Source organism: Musa acuminata, chromosome BXJ2-8 (genome assembly GCF_036884655.1).
Source record: "Musa acuminata AAA Group cultivar baxijiao chromosome BXJ2-8, Cavendish_Baxijiao_AAA, whole genome shotgun sequence".
NCBI classification, from domain to species: Eukaryota; Viridiplantae; Streptophyta; class Magnoliopsida; order Zingiberales; family Musaceae; genus Musa; species Musa acuminata.
Genome location: NC_088345.1, coordinates 9,525,033 through 9,545,427, shown reverse-complemented (window position 1 = coordinate 9,545,427; position 20,395 = coordinate 9,525,033). Strand labels below are relative to the sequence as shown.

At 39.2% G+C, this 20,395-nt stretch overlaps 1 long non-coding RNA gene across 1 annotated transcript; it reads right to left on the bottom strand.

The window, feature by feature from the left end:
• Positions 1-1,184: 1,184 nt before the first annotated feature.
• On the bottom strand, positions 1,185-2,080 carry LOC135618364 (uncharacterized). The gene is made up of 2 exons (XR_010488987.1): positions 1,945-2,080; positions 1,185-1,806 (listed from the first exon to the last, which is right to left on the bottom strand). It is a non-coding gene; the product is annotated as an uncharacterized LOC135618364 (long non-coding RNA).
• Positions 2,081-20,395: the final 18,315 nt, after the last annotated feature.

Below are 20,395 nucleotides of genomic sequence, written 5' to 3'. Positions count from 1 at the left end.
TCTTGAGGCAGATGGAGGGTAATAGAACATTGTGTTATATATTTCTCACACAATCTCTCGCATTCTGTGTGGATCTCTCAAGGAATAAGTTATCTTGAAAGGTTTTTTGGTGCGTGCTATTTGGACTCTTACCCTAACCCTAAACAGTTTGTCAAGCCAAATGAGAAATAGTTGATGACCCGCAAGGACCGTACTCGTCCTATAACTTGTTTTACTAACAGGGCAATGATGTTCCTATTGGAACAAGAAAACATGGCCATGATTTCGCCCGTCAGGTTTGTTCTTCTCAGACCCTCAAGAACCTCTCAAGACTTGAATCATGTCAATGAACTGGTAAATGAATTTGGTTAGGTGATAAATTTGATCTAAACGCAAGGAAAGGAAAGAAATTTTTGTCTTAGAGTAGTGTCTGAAATCTGATTCTGTCAAAATATTTGTTAATGTCCCTCCTCGAGTTCATACACATATATATAAATAATATTGAAACTGGTATACGAAGCTACATATGTATGTAAGAAGAGGTGATCTCGAAACTTTCACTCTTCAGACATCAATCATAGAACTTGTCTGATCTGATTCAGATTCCAAGGAATCTCCATTCAATAATTGCTACCCATGTGTACGAGTTCATGGAAGAACCAAAAACTATTTCGATCTTGCAAGCCAAACACCTCCATTATATGCTTGCATAAAGTCATCTGGCAAGGTTCTTCATGAAGACATCGAAGCCTAGTTTTCATCACGAACAAAGTTCATCTTGTCTTCCAGCAAGAACTCTACTTTGGTGTGCTTGTTAGAACTTTAGGGTTTACTCCACCCAGCAAGAAAAACTTTAGGGTTTACATGTAACAGATGCATAGCTGGTAATATTGCCTAACAAAGCTAATAATTAATGTCTTCAAGCAAGAACTCAACTTTGATGTGCTTGTTAAATCTATGGGGTTTACAAACAACAGATGCTTCAGTAGAAATATTGCCTCTAACATCATTTACACTAAATTAACTAGGTAGCTACCTACATATCTATTGTAGAAGATAGAATGATGAGACATACATGAGTAGAAGTTTGTGAAGGACCAAGAGCCACAATATCTAGTCAAATCTTCCCTCTAGAAATCATTAAAAATAATAGTGAGAGCCATAGCTTTGTCTCTCTTAGGAGGTTGTATTGTGTGGATATAATGTAGCAAGCCAAGCTAGCCATGGACATTTTATTTTACTTAGTAGTTTAGTACATTGACCAGGAGGCCTCAGTCATCCATGACACAACCTAAGGACATATGCAGCACATATTACTTGAAACCATTTTGCTCTATATACTGAGCAAATTTGCTTCACACATACACTACTAGTAAGAGTCAACAGTGCCAGGCTGCAAGGCTTTAAGGGTGCTTACGAATATTACGATACATCCTTCGGTAGTCATCGATCGATATCTCATGGTGTGTGTCCATGGACATGCCTTGGGTTTGTGCAATAGGATCACCATCACACTTGTTGTTGTTGTCCTTGCCATGGTTTTTGCTTTTGGCTTTATTGGTGACAAGTGATGGATTTCCGATATCTTTTCCTTTCATTTCTCCAAGATTGTTGATGTCCATCTTAGTTTCTTCATTTCTCTTTCCACCAACACTAGAACTGAAGACAGATTTATCATCATGAACCATGTTTTCCTTTCCCTTATCTCTGTGAAGAGAGAAACTCAAGGGATTCTCGATGTATTCACCTTCCACACTATTGTTGGAGAAGATCATGATCAAACCAAATATTAAAACAAGCACAAATGAGATCTTCATTGTTGATAAGCTGCATCAAAACGAAAATGATGATCTCAATAGTTAGATACTATACCAATTAATTTTGAGCTTTGATGTTTTCATTAACTTGATCGTGTGCTAACATGGTTAAATATATGACTAAAGTAATAGGAATCTTGGAAGTTACCTTGAATTGACTTCCTCCGGGACAAGTTTGGGATGCTCTTGTATGAGGGCACGGTATTTATAGGCAGATATTCAAGCTTAGATGAACTGATGTAAATTGACAAGATAAGCATTGGGAATCCTGTGGTGCTTTTCGATCATGCCCATATTTTCTATGAACATAGCATGGATAAGATAATTATTGCGCTAATTACATCATGCACACTGATGAGGTAGTGGAGAATAAAAATCATGTCGCCAATGGAACAAAATTAATAGCAATTTAGGCTACATTAGTTTTACATAGGTCTAATAGGTTATGCTCCTCAAGTTGTAAAAATATACATACATCACTCAGACCTACATTAGACAAATTAAAGATGTCTTTACCCAATTCTCCAAAGTTGCACAATATCTAACTAGACAACTATACTATCAGTATTTGTTTGCCTATGTGCTCCACTAGTATCGATATGACATGGAAAAAAGACCAAATCATTTATGTATTTGACTTCAATTGTAAATGAAAAGCATTTGGTATGAACTTAGTCTAGACTTATAGTTATTGAAATTTATGATACCACCTTAATTTATGTTTGTGTGTTTGCAAAAATATGCATGACACTCAGATAAATCAACTCCTCCGAGGGAGGCATCAGCTTATGAAGAGTACTATTAGACCAAAACCTCAAAAGAGAATCTTAGTTGGCATTGCAAATGATCACAATGCTGTTTACTAGAATGCAAGGAATGCTTGTATCTTTTGTTGTAGTTCATACTTCCAAGAGCAATTGTGTATGATTTTTCTGATGGACACGGTGAGAATAGAAACTATTCCATGCAGGAATACTAGCCATCAAGACATGCTCATTGTTACTCCATTAACTGTTCATGTTTGGACCGAGAGAAATAGAGTCCTACGATGAATCTTGCACTATATCTATGGTGGGAGAAGACTTAAGGCCCCATATTGGATTCTTATTTGCATATTTTGATGGATATAATGTATAAATGGAATAGTTTTTGTTCTGATCAAAAACCACAAGAGTTATGATTATGAGCAGAAGCATTGAACTAGGATTAGATGTAGAACATCTAAGAAGCACATAGAAAGCACAATGCTAAAGGCAAAAAAAAAAAAAAAAGGGATTTCTCAGTTCTATCCAACCCTAAAGGCAACATTCCAATTGAGCATGTTGAAATTTTGTCAAAATTAAATGTCTAAGTATAAGTTAAGAATCAGTTCTCAAAACAACAATGTTAAACAAATTGCGATGGCATTTTACTAACTTATACAACTTGTTAAATAGAAAATGGATGTGTTACTAATCAATATGTATTTTTGAGCAGATACAGGTTTGCATATGTTTCATTATGCTTAGGACTATGATGCTTCATTCAAAGACACGAACAACGACAACGATATAATAATTGAAAAATTATATTCATACAAATAATTAGGACTTGAACATGATACATTTCCAGATATGTATAATAACTGAAAAATTATATCCATTTCAGTAGTTAGGAATTTAACATGATTCTTTTGGTGTTTAACTTGACTAAGTTCATACTGATTGTCTTTGCTCTTGTTTATAAAGAAGTTCTTATAGTTGCATCACAAGTCAAGTATAGATATGGTGGAGTAATGAGCAAATTGGCAAACAATGTTGATAGTATGGTGTAGAAGTAGATATTTCTTATCATTAGAGAACTAAGGAAATTAATACTTGTGTGATATAGGGTTTAGTGAGATGCATATTTGAACCTTTTGACTAGAATGCTAAGTTAGACATATGACAATCAATGGAGTGTCGATTTCATCAATCGTGAAATCGGATACAATTATTACTCTCCACTATCTCATCGGTTTACATGATGTAATTTGCACAATAAATATCTTTGGCACACTATGTTCTAGGAAATGTGCACATGACCAATAAGCACAATAAGATTCTCAATGTTTATCTTATTATTTTCTATATTCTTCTAATCTTGAAAGTTATCTTTAAATATCATATCTCCAAGTATCTCAAACTCAAGGAAGTAAGTTTAAAGTAATTAATTTTTATTAATTATATATATAATTAAGTCTCGTATGATGTCTCATATCAAGTATATATATATATATATATATATATATATATATATATATATATACTCACGGCCCGTCCAATGACCCACACCACGTCACGCCTTGTAAGTATCTACGGAAGTGTGCCTATTCTCGTAAACGTACTTAAAACTATGCTGCTGCCATGCACTGCTATCTGCTAGTGTAGTATATAGGATGTGTGAGACTTTCTCGGTATATGGAGCAAATGCTTTCATGTACTGATCATCTACATAAAATAGGATGTCCATGACTGGCTTGGCATGTTCTTTGTACTGTCCACATAATACCAGCAATAGACTTTCGAGTTGTTGGTCTTTGTTATGATCATCTCTCTCTCTCTCTTTCCTTATTTACCAAAATAACCTAAGGATAGACTCATGATGATGGATGAGTCATGGGTATTATGAACTATGAGAGTTATGTATGAACATAAAGATCAATCATATAGGGTGAACACGGTATACAAATTAAGGCTGAGCTTGAGAACATGGAACATTTGCAGAACACATAACAAGTGTATAAAATAATGAACTTAATCAAGACCTAAGAACCAAGGTAGTTTGCTTTTAAATAATTCATATGTAGTTCTTCTAGGGTTTAGGGTTTTGATAATTTGCTATGCCAAATACGGAAGAAAATAATGAGATTTTCAAGTATAGTTAATAGTCAACACTGAAGTTTTGGTCTAAAAGTTCTATCGATGTGCCGAAGCCCCTTCTAGTAGACTAAGTGCAACACCGTATATGAATATATAGAATTTTTTGTCAAAAATAAATATCTAAGCATTATTTTTACTAATTTAAACAAGCCATTAATTAGCTTTGCAATTCATTCAATTAATAAAAAACAGGCCAAAGCACGGATCATGACTTGATGTCTTTAAAGAAGTACCTTGTAGACCTTATCTTTTGGATAGCCACCAGTTTAGCCAACCTAATCTGCATAATGATGACTATACTAATGCTTGGCTATGCTTAAGACTTTGTTGATTCATTAATTCAAAGCAATGAACTATAGCAACAACAATTAATAATTGAACAATTATATTCATTTTATAAGTATGGAACTTAACATGATTTTTTTTTTCATGATATATAGTATGATTGAGCTTTTGATCATTATCATTTTAGATTGACTAAGTTCATGCTATTTTTCTTTTTTCTTTTCTAAAGAAGCTTTCCTATTAAGATTACAAGATAAGTATACTTGTGCTTGGTCATTTTTCCTCGTCATCTCTAAAGTGATAGACCACATTGGTAAATAATGCTGATGGTAGAGTTGTAGAAGAAGATATTATTTTTGTCATTAGAGAATTAGGCAATAATCTTTGTCGAAAAGAGATTTGAGCAAAACATATATCTCAACATTTTGACGAACATAAAAAGTTGGACATATTTATATTAATGCGGTCTCAATTGCAATCAGTTTTGTCCATCGGCAACACAATTATTATTCTCCAATATCTCATTGGTTTCCTTATGGCTAAAGAGTTGGGGATTCAATGCATATGATACCACCATAATTTATGTTTGTGCGTTTGCAAAAATATGCATGACCCTCAGATAAATCAACTCCTCCGAGAGAGGCACCAGCATATGTAGAGAATCTTATTTGGCATTGCAAATTATCACGATGCTGCTTACTAGAATGCAAGGAATGCCTATATCTTTTGTTGTAGTTCATACTTCCATCAGTAATTGTGTATATATTTTTCTGATGGACTTGGTAAGAATAGAAACTATTCCATGCCGGAATACTAGCCATCAAAGCATGCTCATTGTTACTCCATTAACAGTTCATGTTTCGACCGAGAGAAATAGAGTCCTACACTGAATCTTGCACTATATCAACAGAGGGAGAAGACCTGAGGCCCCATATTGGGTTCTTATTTGCATATTTTGATGGATATACGCATGCATGGAATAGTTTTTGTCTTGATGACAAACCATGAGAGTTATGATTATGAGCAGAAGCATGTGAACTAGGATTAGATGTATAGAACATCTGAGGAGCACATAGAAAACACAACACCAAAGGCAAAAAAAGAAAAAGGGATTTCTCAGTTCTATCCAACCCTAAAGGCAACATTCCATCTGGGCACATTGAAATTTTGTCAAACCAAAATATCAATGTTAAGAATCAGTTCTCAAAACAACAATGTTAAACAATTTGTAATGGCATTTTACTAACTTATACAACTTGTTAAATAGAAAATGAATGTGCTAATATTAAATCTGTGTTTTTGAGGAGATGTAGGTTCACATATGTTTGGTTATGCTTATGACTATGATGCTTCATTCGAAGACATGAACAACAACAACAATATAATAATTGAACAATTATATTCATATTAATAGTCATGAATTCAACATGATACTTCTCACAATGCATGTATAATAAACTGAAAAATTATATCCATTTCAGTAGCTAGGAATTTAGCATGATTCTTTTGGTTGGTTTAACTTGACTAAGTTCATACTAAGTGTCCCTGCACTAGTTTACAAAGAAATTCTTCTATTTGCATCACAAGTCAAGTGTACATAAAATTGACAAACAATGTTGATAGTATAGGTGTAGAAGTAGATATTTCTTATCGTTAGAGAACTAGGGAAACTAATAGTTGTCCAATATAGGGTTGAGTGAAGTGCCTATTTGAACCTTTTGACTAGCATACGAAGTTAGATATATGACACTCAATGGAGTGTCAATTGCAATCGATTTCATCCATCGGCGACATAATTATTATTCTCCACTATCTCGTTGGTGCGCACGACATAATTCACACAATAAATTCTTAGGCACGCAAAGTCTTATGATATGCGTGCATGACCGATACGCACAATAAGATTCCAAATATTTATCTTGTTACTTTCTCTATTTGTTCCAACCTTGAAGGTTCCCTTATAAATATCGTGTGTCATATCAAGTATCTCAAACGTGGAGGATTTGAGTTCAAGGTAAGTTCTAAGACATCCTAGTTTTAGCTATTTACTTAACCATATTAGCACATGTATCTGTTGAATATATCAAAGCTCGAAATTAATTGTTACATATAGGATATCTTAGTATTGAAATGTGAAATTTTCACTTTGTTGTAGCTGATCAACAATGAAGATGTCATTTGTGCTCGTTTTTACATTTGGTTTGGTCATCATCCTCTCCAAAACTGGTGTGGAAGGGAGAAGGCTTGAGGAGAATCCCTTGGATAGCTCTCTTCGAGGAGTTCAGGGAAAGGAATACGTGCATGCTGATACCAAAGTTGTGTTTAGCTCCAGTAGTACTGGTGGAAGCAACGACGAGGAGGCCAAGAAAGACATCAACAGTATTCCCGGAGAGAAGAAGGTAAAAGCTGCTGCAGATGCATCACTTGGCTATTCCTTTGGTGCCACGAAGGATGCCGAGAACGACAAGATGTTTGATGCTAGTCGTATGGCACGCACTCGACCCACGGACAATTTACCACACCACGGCTTAAGGGATTCTGCTAAACGCCCTTAAGACCACGCTGCTGCCATGAACTGCTATTTGCTACAGTAGTATATAGGATGTGTGAGATTTGCTCAGTATATGGGGCAAATGCTTTCAAGTACTTATTGCCATGTATAGCTCTAGATCATTATGTCATGGATGGCAGGGGCTTTTCTGTCAATGTACTGAACTACTGCATAAAATAAAATGTCCATGGCTACCTTGGCTTGTTATATGTACTGTCCACATAGTACCAATTCCTAAGAGTGATAGATATCTATGAGGCATTCACTAAAATTTTTAGTTGTTGGTCCTTTACAAAGTCAGACCGCTCCTTTCCAAATCACTTGCAATTTTTTTACATGAAAATTGTGGGCAAATGGCCAAAAGGAAGAGCACCTGTCGGTCTTCTAATCTATGATACACAGGTAGGTAGCAGCTAGTTAATTCAGTATATATGATGTTGTAGGCAATGTTTCTTTTTGTCCATATGTTACATGTAAAATCTAGAGTTATTTTGTGGGGCGAACCCTACATTAATGCTAACAATGTTGGGGCATCTCTCTCTCTCTCTCTCTCTCTCTCTCTCTCTCTCCTTGTCTTTATTTACCAAAATAACCTAACGGATAGACTCATGATGATGGATGTTTGATGGCTATTATTAACCATGAGAGTTATGTATGAGCATAAAGATAAATCATATGTCACGAACATGATATACAAATAAAGGTTGAGCATGAAAACATAGAACATTTCCAAAACACATAACAAGTACATAAAATAATGAACTTAATCAATGCCTAAGAACCAAGGTAGTTTGCTTTCAATTGATTCCTCCATAGTTCTGCTAGGGTTTAGGGTTTTGATATTTTGTATGCCAAATACCAAAGAAAATAATGGGATTGGCCATTAGTTAGATATACAAATCATTTAATTCATAAAACACAAGTCAAAGCATGGTCCATAATGTATGCTAAAAAGCCATTATAAGTTAATCATGACTTGAAGTCTGTAGAGGGGTTCATTGTAGACTCTTGCACGAATAATGTGACCTTATCTTTGGACAGCCACCAGTTTAGCCAACCTAATCATTATAATGATGTATATACTTATGCTTGGTTATGCTTACTACTTTGATGCTTCATTAATTCAAATCATTGTAAAACAACAACAACAACAATGAAGTAATTGGACAATTATGTTCATTTTATTAGTTAGGAACTTAACATGATATTTTTTCATGGTATATAGAACAATGGAGCCTTTGATCATTATCATTTTAGATTGACTAAGTTCATGCTAATTGCCTTTGTTCTTTTCCAAAGAAGCTTTCCTATTTGGATTACAAGATAATTATACTTGTGGTGGCATTTTTCTTGGTCATCTCTAAACTAATGAAGCACATTGGCAAATCATGCTGATAGTAGAGTTGTAGAAATAGATATTATTTTGTCATTTGAGAGAAACATATATCTTAACTTTTTTAGAAACATAAAAAGTTAGACATAGTTAAATTAATGTAGTATCAATTGCAATCAATTTTGTCCATCTATGACATGATTATTATCCTCCCCTGTCTCATTGGTGCGCGTGGCGTATATAATTAGCGTGATAATTATCTTATGCAACCTATGTTTCATAAGATATATGGGCATGGCCGAAAGGCACCATAAGATTTTCAATGTTTATCTCGTTAATTTATATTAATTTGTTTAAACTTGAAAATTTTCTTATAAATATCTTGCCTTATATCTAGTATCTGAAACTTTTTCAGAAGAAATGAATTCAAGGTAAACACCAAGGCTCATACTAATTTTAGCTATTTACTTAGCCATATTATTATATTTAAATGATGAATGTATCAAAGTTTAAAAATTGATTGTTACATATTAGGATCTTAGTATTGAAATGGTCAATTTTTGCTTTGTTGCAGCTTATCAACAATGAAGTTCGCATTTGCACTTGTTATCACATTTGTTTTGGTCATGATCCTCTCCAAAACAAGTGTTGAAGGTACAAGTCTTGAGGAGAATCTCTTGGATTTCTCTCTTCAAGGGGTTAAGGGAAAGGACTACATGCTTGATGACAATAAAGTTGTCTTTAGAATGAGCAATGAGAAGATCAGGAAGAACATCAAAAGTACCGGAGAGAAGAAGGGAAAAGCTGTTGTAGATCCATAATTTGGCTATCCCTTTGGAGCTACAAAAGAATGCCAATGATAATGATAATGCTAAGAATAACAAGTATGATGTGCACACACTCTAGGCATGTCAGCAGATTCACACCACTAGATATCGATTGACAAGTACCGAAGGATGTTTAGTGATCTTTGTAAGCAAACAAAAAGCCCTGCTGCCCTTAACTGATATCTGCTACTACACTATAGGATATGTCAAATTTGTTGGATGGAGAGAGCAAATGCTTTCAAGTATTTACTTTGTGTCATGGATAGCTTCACAACAACATGTAATGGATGTCTGGATCTTTTGATCAATGTCCTAGAGAGAGAGAGAGAGAGAGAGAACTATGACATTCACTATGTTCTTGAATCCATAGGAAGAAGATAATACCAAACCATTATATATGTATATATATATATATATATGTGTGTGTGTGTGTGTGTGTGTGTGTGTGTGTGTGTATGTATATATATGTGTGTGTGTGTGTGTGTGTGTGTGTATATATATATATATATATATATATATATATATATATATATATATGCATATATATATGGATAATTTTTTCTAAAAAATATTCATATGTTGGGTATTTCCTAAAAGAAATTTCCTCTTTTGTTTTTTTTCAAATTGTACCTAAAATTTTAAAAATAACTAAAATATCATTAAAAAAATTTCTACCAATTTTTTTTATTATTACAGTATTTTCATTTGGCTCATTTATAGTATCTTATTAAGGTACTGAAAATGCTATAAACATCATTGAAAAATACTGCAAGTGGTATCATTTTATATTTCTTTGATTGTCATTATTTATAAATCATTACAATATAACATTTTTAGGCTTATAGTTAGTTTTTTTAAGGTTATTAGCTCATTTAGATTATTTATGATGTTTTCGAGTAATTTTTATAGTGTTTTTATTATGGTGGCTAAAATACTATAACAAGTTAAAAATACTACAAAATATTTTTAAGAAATAATTTTTTTTTAAATTAAAGATACTGTTTGGAAACAAAAAACAAAAGGGAGGTTCCGATTGAGAAAAATCTATAATATAAATATTTCTTTAAAAAATCGTTATATATAGTATATGTATATATATAGTCACAGTGATCCTCAATCGTGTGAAGGCAAATTTGAAATGAACCTTGCCTCTATCTTCACCATCATGCTGACATAATTATCATGATAGCACAAAAGTTTAGTTGGCCACTAAATAAGTCGATTGACCTTCGCCCGCAGTAACTATTCACATAGCCGAAGAATAAATGATTATGTCTGAGCTACAACCTAGTCGGTGTTGCAGATAGAAAATGAAGCTCCTACAAAGCTCCTTTTTTCCTATTAATTCGTATTACATGTCTTTGATCTCCCTATCTATATAAGTACTCATGTAGAAGTTGCAAGCCGTTGTCTTCTATTTACTTTGTGTTGCCGATAGCTATAGCTAGCAGCCTTTAGTGTGACAGCCGGTGAAGATGAAGCTTTCTAGTTTACTTTGGTCGACAAAAAGCAAAAGCTTGTGTCCGGAGTTTATGAGAGGCAAAAAAGCATGATTCAAACGGTGACTATATTGTTCTATCTTTCTTATCATGACATAGCAACAAAAATGCACATTTTGTGGCAGACTTGAGTTTTTGATGACGAACAGTCTCCAATGAGTAGATATCAACATAACACCACATCGTCTTCTTCACTATGAGTTTTCTCGGATCAATAATAGCACATTCAGATTTATACCATTTCACTCTGTTACAGCAGGATATTAACTGACCGGTGCCGTATCTACATAATATTCTACAAATGAACATTAGTGAGGCAATTGGGCTCTATTGCAACTATTTCCGAAGACATTACCTATATGATGGTATATTATGAGGGTTTAAAACTTCATCCTATAGATCTTAAAACTGGTTTTTTTCTTTTTTCACATATGGTCAGTTCTAAAGACAGATTTTGATCTCAAGACCTTGAGGAGATCTGACAATGTTTTCACTCTGCGTGTTAGTTAGCACCTTTAAATTTTATCATATAAGACTTGAAACACTAATTTATTTGTAAATATAATATAAATGTCTGACATATCATCAACAGATTAGTATTTTAATATAAAATTATTAGATGAGATTTTATTTTTGTTAGATATGATACATCACCATCCAACCAATATCTTAGATATTAACTTGTAAATACTTTATTATATTACCATAATATGGTAGGACTAACGTCCTCATCATTCGTCCAAAAACAAAAGGGACAATGACCGCCCCCCTCCCACGCCATCTAGAGCCACATGAGCCAACATCATCATAACAAGGGTCGCTTCGGAAAGCTCGGGACGGTGCCGCGTGGTGCTGTTCCACACATATCGGGCGGCAGTCATCTGAAGGTACGTACTCGCCACCCAGAGAGCCAACGGGGTGGGGTGGTAAGGGAACTTTCTATAAAAGTTCGACTGACTTGATCTTTGGAGGGGCCTAAGTCGAGAAAACCCTCCCCTCCCGACCTAGGCCAGTGTGTAGGAACCCGGTGGCAATGAAGCGAGACGTGCTCGTTGAAGAGGCGTATCCCGATAGACCCCAAGCTCAACTGGTTCCCGATGAAGGCTCGATCACCGGGATGATCCAGAACATTAGCAATTGGACCAAGTTGTGCTGACACCTCGGCCATGACGTAGAGGTTCACTATCATTTTGGCACTAGAAGAAGGGTCCAATATCGTAGGAACGCCCCACGGCCAACACGGGGGCTCGCCCTGCCGAAGAACCACTAGTGACCCACCTCACATACGGGCCCGAGGGGCAATCGCTCACCGCTCATGGAGATGAGAGCATTGCGACACAGACGTCGGATCGCTACTAGCGCCTGTTCAATGACCTTGGACTCTCCCCCATAGAAATGCCTCGGGACCTTCAATCGTCTTGCTTAAGGCGTTCCTCGACCTCGCTAAGCAGGTGCAAGCCTTGGTGAGAATGATGCATACGGTTTCCCCACTCATCCCGCAGCTTGTACAGTTGGTGGCTCCTCCACCATTGATCTCACCCACATTCTTCTCGGAGCCACCCAATGTTCCCTCGACTGATTTGACAACATAAATCCCAAATCACGATGAGATTGGGGAACAAGTTGGGATTGGGGAGCAGATCGGTGGCCTGAGAATGGTGCTCGAGCGAAGTGCACCCATGCCCTGCTAGGTCATGCCACCATTTCCTAAGCCCGATTCCCTATCATTGGACTCAGTCGATGACTCATTCAGGGCCCAACTCTCTATGGTGAATTGTCACCTATATGAGTTCTAGCATGAATTCCACAAGTCATGGGGCGAGGCTGGGGAAATCCAAGATAAGCTCGTGCCACTCAACTTTCGACTTCCAGCACTAGAGACGTACGACGATAGTTCTGACCCAACGAAACACGTTGTCGCATTCCAAGCTCAGATGGCCCTTTGCGACACTTTCGACGCCCTGATGTGTCAGGCATTCCCTACTACCTTCAGGAGACCAACACGGATGTGGTTCAGCCGACTATAGCCAGCCTCGATCTTGTCTTTCGACCAACTTGCAAGAGAGTTCAAATAGAACTTCTTAGCCAACATGCGGCCCAAGCCTTCCATGGCCATGCTCCTCACATTGTCCTAGAGCGATAGCGAATCACTTTCTCAATTTGTCGAGCGCTTTGCCACCAAAATCCGAGGAGTCCTGGATGCTCATCCTTCCCTAACATGCAGTCATTTCTAATGGGCCTACCACCCTCAAGATTTTTCTGGTCACTAATCGAGAGGCCACCCATAACTGTCCCCAAGATGTTCTAGCGTGCTAACTAGTACATCCTATCAAAACTTTATGGCAGGGAAACGTGAGGACAACAAGAGGCCGTGGACGGAGCAAACCCGAGGAACAACCTCAGGGTCACCTATAGAGCAACCATGAAGAAGGCCCAATCGGCCCAAGCTATCACTCCGGAGACCCCCTCCTCTGCCCCTGAACGCTTCTCGCACCAAAATCTTTCTCCAGATTATGGAGCAAGGACTCCTGGGGGAACCCAACCCATTAAAAGCTACTCACAAAGATCGGTCTAAATATTGTAGGTTTCACCGAGACTACAATCATGATACGGAGGACTATCGGGACCTCTAGAACTAGATCGAGGAGCTGGTCCAAAGAGGACATCTCGGGCTCTACCTCAAAAAGCCAAGAGAAGTGTCTCCATGCCCCAATGGCCCAATCGAGAAGCAAATTGATATCATCATCAGCGGATCGGCTTCCGGAGGCAACAGCACGACGGGGCGGAATGCCTACGCCCACAATACGGTAGAGAAACACCTGAGAATAGGACCAGGGCCCGAAATCACCTTCGGAGTTGAAGAAGCCAAGTTCCCAAATCATGGTGATGCCCTAGTGGTCTCGGTCCGTATCGCTAACGCACAGGTAAAGAGAGTGATGGTCGACACCGGAAACTCCGCCGACGTGCTATACTTCGACATTTTCAAGAAGCTCGACCTAATAGAAGGAGACCTCGCCCCAATAGCATCATCACTCACGGGATTCATGGGGGATTCTATTTCTCCACTCGGTACCACTCCCCACCCCCCCCCGCCCCCCCCCTCCATTACCATTGGAGAGGAGCCTGCTAGTCATAGGCGCCCTGTAAGCCAATCATGTGAGTGATGACACATGTGATGTTCATGGATCTGTGCAATGAGAATCGGATCGTGATGAGATCATGATAATGAAACTAATTTGCTTTTAAACACATATCCTAAATAATCTCAATCATAGGTTACTCGAGAGAGACATCGAGATAACCGGACAGACTAGTGTGTTGTATACCCGTCCATATGATGGATGCAACTGGTCTTATAGCTACTCGTGTGGGGACACTAGAGATATAGTACATGTGCTCATTGGAGAATGAGTTCACTGATTGATCAGCATACGGAATGCTGGATGGTTGATGATGTCTTATTGTCATATAGTGATTCCATAGTCCTAGTGATGTATATGGTCCTTAGACTTGAGACACTAAAGATGTCTTGTATGAGTACTCCACTCTTTGATACCATACTTATAGGTTTGGAGGTTTCAGATCTAGCACAGCCGATCATTGGGAGTGGTAGCCAACCTTACGAAAACTATTGAGTGTCGATAGAGGATCATTCACTCTCAGTGTAATGAGAGGAATATCTTATGTGTTCTTACTCAGACAAATCCCTGTCCAGGGTCATTCGGATTGAGAGAGAAAGAGATCTCTAAGAGAATCCAATTAGAGCAAGACTCGATTAAAAACCATATGGGTTTGACAGCATCATGCTCGGTATATGGTCTCTGGGATATTAGGTAGATGAGTGACTATAGGTATACGGTAACTAAGGATAAACAAATCCAATGGATTAGATTCCCTTATATCGTCTGTGGACTATGGCGTAGTAGCCTAGTACGTCCGCAGTCGATGAGTCGAGTGAATTATTATAAAGATAATAATTCACTGAGTCAGAAGGAGTTCTAACAGGTATGACTCACGGGCAACTCGATATTGGGCCTAGAGGGTCACACATATATGGTAGGCATTGCGATGAGTAGAGGTTCGGATATGAGATATATGCCGGAGCCCCTATCTTATTGGATATCCATTAAGCCCCTGAATTATTGGATCCTACAGATGAGATCCAATAAGAACCAATAAGATTATTGAATGGAGATCCACTAATCTAAAAGGCTTTGGTAGTTGGACGGAGATCCAATACCCAATAGGGCTAGATCTATTAGGGTTATATTGACAGGGGATCTCTATAAATCGGAAGGAACTAATGGTTCATAGGCTAGAGCTTCTTGGTTGCCTCTCATATTATCCTTCCCTTCTCCTCCTTAGAGCAGGCTTGGAGTTTTGAGGAGCGTTGTTGCAGCCCTGCTATATGGATCACTACTAAAGAGGAGGGTGCTTGACCTCTTTCACCCTCTCCTAGAGATCTGCAGGGATTTAGGGATATATTATCTCCCTAGGTAATACAATTTTTACTATACGTAGTTTTCTGTTTTGCGGATTTTGCACACCAATATTCGCACGACAACGAACATATCTTTGGGAAACTAGGGATTTTGTTTTTAATGTTCTTTCACTGCACATGTGATGTTGCCCCCAGATTTCCCAATAGAGCTGAGGACCAAGACGATAATGATCACCTTCATGGTGGTCGACCTGCCTTCCGCGAACAATGTCATCCTCGGCCAACTAACTCTCAACAAGTTGAAAGCAATTATCTCCACCTAACACTAGGCCATGAAGTTCCCGACTTAGATTGTGGTCGGGGTGGTTCAAATCAATTCGAAAGAATCCAAACAATGCTACCTGATGGCGATCGCCATACCAAAGAAGTTGTGACCCTAACAACCTTCTCTGGATCCCTGGATGACCTCAAAACACCGACACACCCGAAACCAATGGAGTAATTGATCGAAGTCCCCCTAAGAAGAAGCTGACTCGACAAGGTCATTAAAGTCGGAACAACACTATTGGAAGCAAACCAAATCTAACTTATTGACTTTATGAAGGAAAACACTGATGTGTTCGCATGGTCCCCAAAAGACATGCTCGGAATTGACCCAGAGGTCATGCAACATCACCTCAACATCCACCCCGAGGCACGTCCTATGAAGTAGAGGCCAAGAAAATTTGCCCCAGACCCTTAGATTGACAAAAGGCAATCAGCGATGAGGTAGATCAGTTAATTGGCACTAGATTCATAACCGAGGTAAAGAATCCTCAGTGGTTGTCGAATGTAGTTCTTGTTAAGAAGCATAATGGAAACTAGAGGATTCTTGGGCTATAACCAACAGAGCATATATTATGTTTCGGGCTATGGATTCGGGCATCGGGCCAAGAAGAGCATATATTATGCCAAGGATATCAAAGTTGCGGAGGTCAACTAGCCGATTGGGCAATAGGCCACAAGAGAGGACGATGCGCCAAAGAATCGGACGAAGCATCGATGGACCAATGACATGCTAGACAACATGATTCATGCTTAGTAATAATTGTCTAGATCGAAGTATATTTTTGTGTGTGCAGGATTAACTACAATAGCAAGACATAAAGCAAAATGAAGTCCCGGAGTCAAGAACGCGATTTCGTTGGGAGTTCGAGAGTTCATCGGAAGTCTGGACGTTCGTCAGAAGTTCTGCCGAAACCAACTGAGAAGTCCAGGAGCTTGCTAAAGAAGCTCATCGAAACTCGCCAAGAAGATCATCGTGAAGTCCAGGAGCTTGCCGGGAGTCCACCGGAACATTATCGAGAGATCGTCGGAAGTTCGTCGGAAGCTCGCCGAAAGAAACCGGACTTATCTTATTTAGATAATGTCTTAGGAATTGTAGTTAGCACATAATTAGAGTTGAGATTGGGAGGTAATCCTATCAACTATGTTAGGGGCCAATTGGGCTCGAAGTTGGGCTGGTTTGCGCCGGATTCAAGGCCCAACCAGGGTGCTGAAACCCTGGCCGGTGGTGGCACCGCTTGGGGAATAGCACCCCAGGAAATTTGGGTGGTGGTATCGCCCAACTGCAGATCCTACGGCGGTAGTACTGCCTAGGAACGGCGGTGGTACCGCCCGTACCCAAGAAACCCGATATGAGATGTTTTTAGGCTCAAAGTTTGAATCAACTTGAGGCCTATAAATACCCCTCTCATCCCTGGTTAAGAAACACAAGCACAAAGAATTTAAAGAGGAAAAAACGCTGTTGTAATCTCTTGTGAGAATCCTCCTCTTCTAGTCTAAGTGTTAGAATAGTTTGAAAGATGAGTGAGTGCTTGTAAGGGTTGTCTCCTAAACCCGGTAAAAGGAGAAGAGGGGTATAAGAAGGAGGTTGATCTTCGCTTATTAAAGGAAGATCAATAGTGGATGCCGGTGGCCTCGACGGAAGAGGAATCAGAGGAGTGGATGCAGGTCACGACGACTGAACCACTATAAATCGGTTTGCATTTCTATTTTGCTATTTATCTTAACTGCAAACTGCCTTTCTTGCTTTACAACAACTACACTTCCATATGCTTTCAATTTAAAGATCTTTCTGAAATGGTTTTTGTCGAAATCATATTTTATCATACGAAGGTTTTTTAAACCAACGTAATTTTTACTGCTACACTAATTCACCCCCCCCCCCTCTTAGTGCCGACTTGTTCCTAACATAGACTTCAACCTAGAAAAAGTTTGGGCTATAATAGAGATGCAACCTCCACGCTTGATAAAAGAAATACAGCGCCTCATTGGGAAGCTAGCAACACTCAATCGATTCATGTCACGCTCGAGAGACAAGTGCCTCCTCTTCTTTCGAGCCCTGCGGTGAGCTAACAACTTTGCATGGACCCCGAAGTGCGAGCAAGCCTTCAAAAAGCTGAAAGCACACCTCATTCAACTACCTTGGCTTGCCTCGCCCAACGCGGGCAAGACCCTCAGTCTTTACTTTGCAGCCTCAGGGCAAGCAGTCAACTCCATGTTGGTGCGAGAAGATTCAGAAGTACACTAGGCCATCTACTACACTAGCCACATCCTTTTCGAACTTGAGGAACGATATCCCCCGATCGAGAAGTTAACACTAATAAAAATGATTCGAAAGCTATGACCATACTTCTAAGCCCACACAATAAGAGTGATCTCTGACCAGCCCCTACGACAAATCCTTTCTAAGTTTGATGCATCAGGTTGGATGCTCAGATGGTCAATCAAGCTCAGAGAATTTGACATCCAATATGCCTCCAGAATGGCCATAAAAGCTCAAGTATTGGTCGATTTCATTTCCGAACTAACCCTTGATAAGCGTTCTATTCAATAGGAACGTACCGAGTGAACTTGGGCCTTGTACATAGACAAGTCCGCAACATTGGGAGGAGCAAGGGTAGGACTCATCCTCAGAAGCCCGGACAGAGTAGCATATGAACATGTACTCTGACTAGAGTTCAAAGTCACCAACAACGAAGCTAAGTACGAGGCACTACTCTTAGGGCTGCACCTCACCCTGGAAATGCACATTCGAGACCTAAAAGTCTTCAGTGACTCACAACTGGTGGTGGGCCACATCAACTGAAACTATGAAGCCCGAGACCCAACCATGGTGCTATACCTAGCTAAAGTAAGACAACTCACTAGCCATTTCGATTGTCTATCGGTTACAAGAATACCGCATGCCCAGAACACGTAGGCTGATGCACTAGCCGGGTTAGCTCCCGCTTGTAGCCCAAAGGAGCTTCTCTCAAAAACCGAAGTCCTTCCGGCCCCGACAGTACTAACCAAGACCATCACCGTGACCAAGGTTACCTCGAATTGGATGGAGGAGATCCTTTGCTATAAAAGAGAAGGGATGAAACCAGACGATCCGACCACTGCACGTCGACTCAGGAGGTCCCAAGCATGGTATTGTGAAGTCAATGAGAAACTGTACCGAAGAGCCTTCTCCCAACCCCTCTTACGTTCCCTAGCACCACCCGAGGCCAAGATGGTCCTTGTCGAAGTCCATGAAGGCATTTGCGGGGAACATGTCGTCGGCTGAATCTTAGCTTTCAAAATCCTTAGGCAGGGATACTACTGGTTGACCATATGCTAAGATGCCTTGTCATACACGCAATAGTGCCAATAGTGCCAAAAGCATGTCCAGATACAACATCAGCCCGCAATCCCTCTCACCTCGATATACGTGGCTTAGCCTTTCACCCAATAGGGGCTCAACCTCCTCGGGCCCTTTCCCCCCATGTCAAGGCAATGGAGATTCGTTGACCTTGGGAGTCGATCGACTTGTTGTACTGTTCTATGTCAACGAGTTGACCTCCGAGAGTCAAAGTACTGTTCCATGTCAAATAAGAAATTCTTGAGCTCCTTTGCATCCCTAGTACTTCCATAGTAATGAGGCTCAGGTGCCCTCAAGTTTTGTAGTGGTGCAATGCGGGTGTTGCTCCCTCCCACATTTAGTACCCTTGTGAGTGTTGTAACTCTAGAAGTGAGTTCCGCTATGACTTTGAACAAATGTTGTATGGAGTCTTTGGTATTGTCCGTTGATCGATCGACTAGGGCCTCAACCTTGTTGATTCGGGATTCAGCTTCTTCTTGCAAGCTCTCTACCCCAAGAAACCTTCGTTGGCCTTGGTAGAGTTCCTCCAAACTCGCTTTAAGAACATCCAAGTGGGTTTCCGCCACTGTGAGTCTCTCCTTATAGCTCTTTTTCCTGGTTAGCGCTTTAGATTGCACCTCCTCCGCTCAGGGAGAGTAGCCAACTTTTCGCTCATCATGTTCATTGCCACGTTCCTCCAGAGCGACTCCAACAACATGGGAATGAGTTTGCAATTACAGCCCACCTATGGCTGCTTGGGGCAATGGTCCGGCTTGCCCCATCTTGCTCGATTTGCCACGATGCTTTGCCATGGTGAGATTGTAAAGTTTCTTCTATAAGTCTCCTTTCGTATGAAAGAGGTTTTTCCTCAATCCGAATTTGGTACAAAAAGTTATGGCCACAGGAGTACTGAAAGGTCAAAATCTGAAAATTTCCAGATTCAACATTTGATGTATAAACGACATAGATATCTCACATGTAGCCACAATCTCCCAATTTTCTCAAAATCTAGGTGGAAACAAGGATGAAAATTTATCTATGGGATGGGTTAAAACACTTGCCTTAAAAAGTTTTGATTTCCAAAGGTGGGGGAATTGATGCAAAGCCTTAAGCCAAG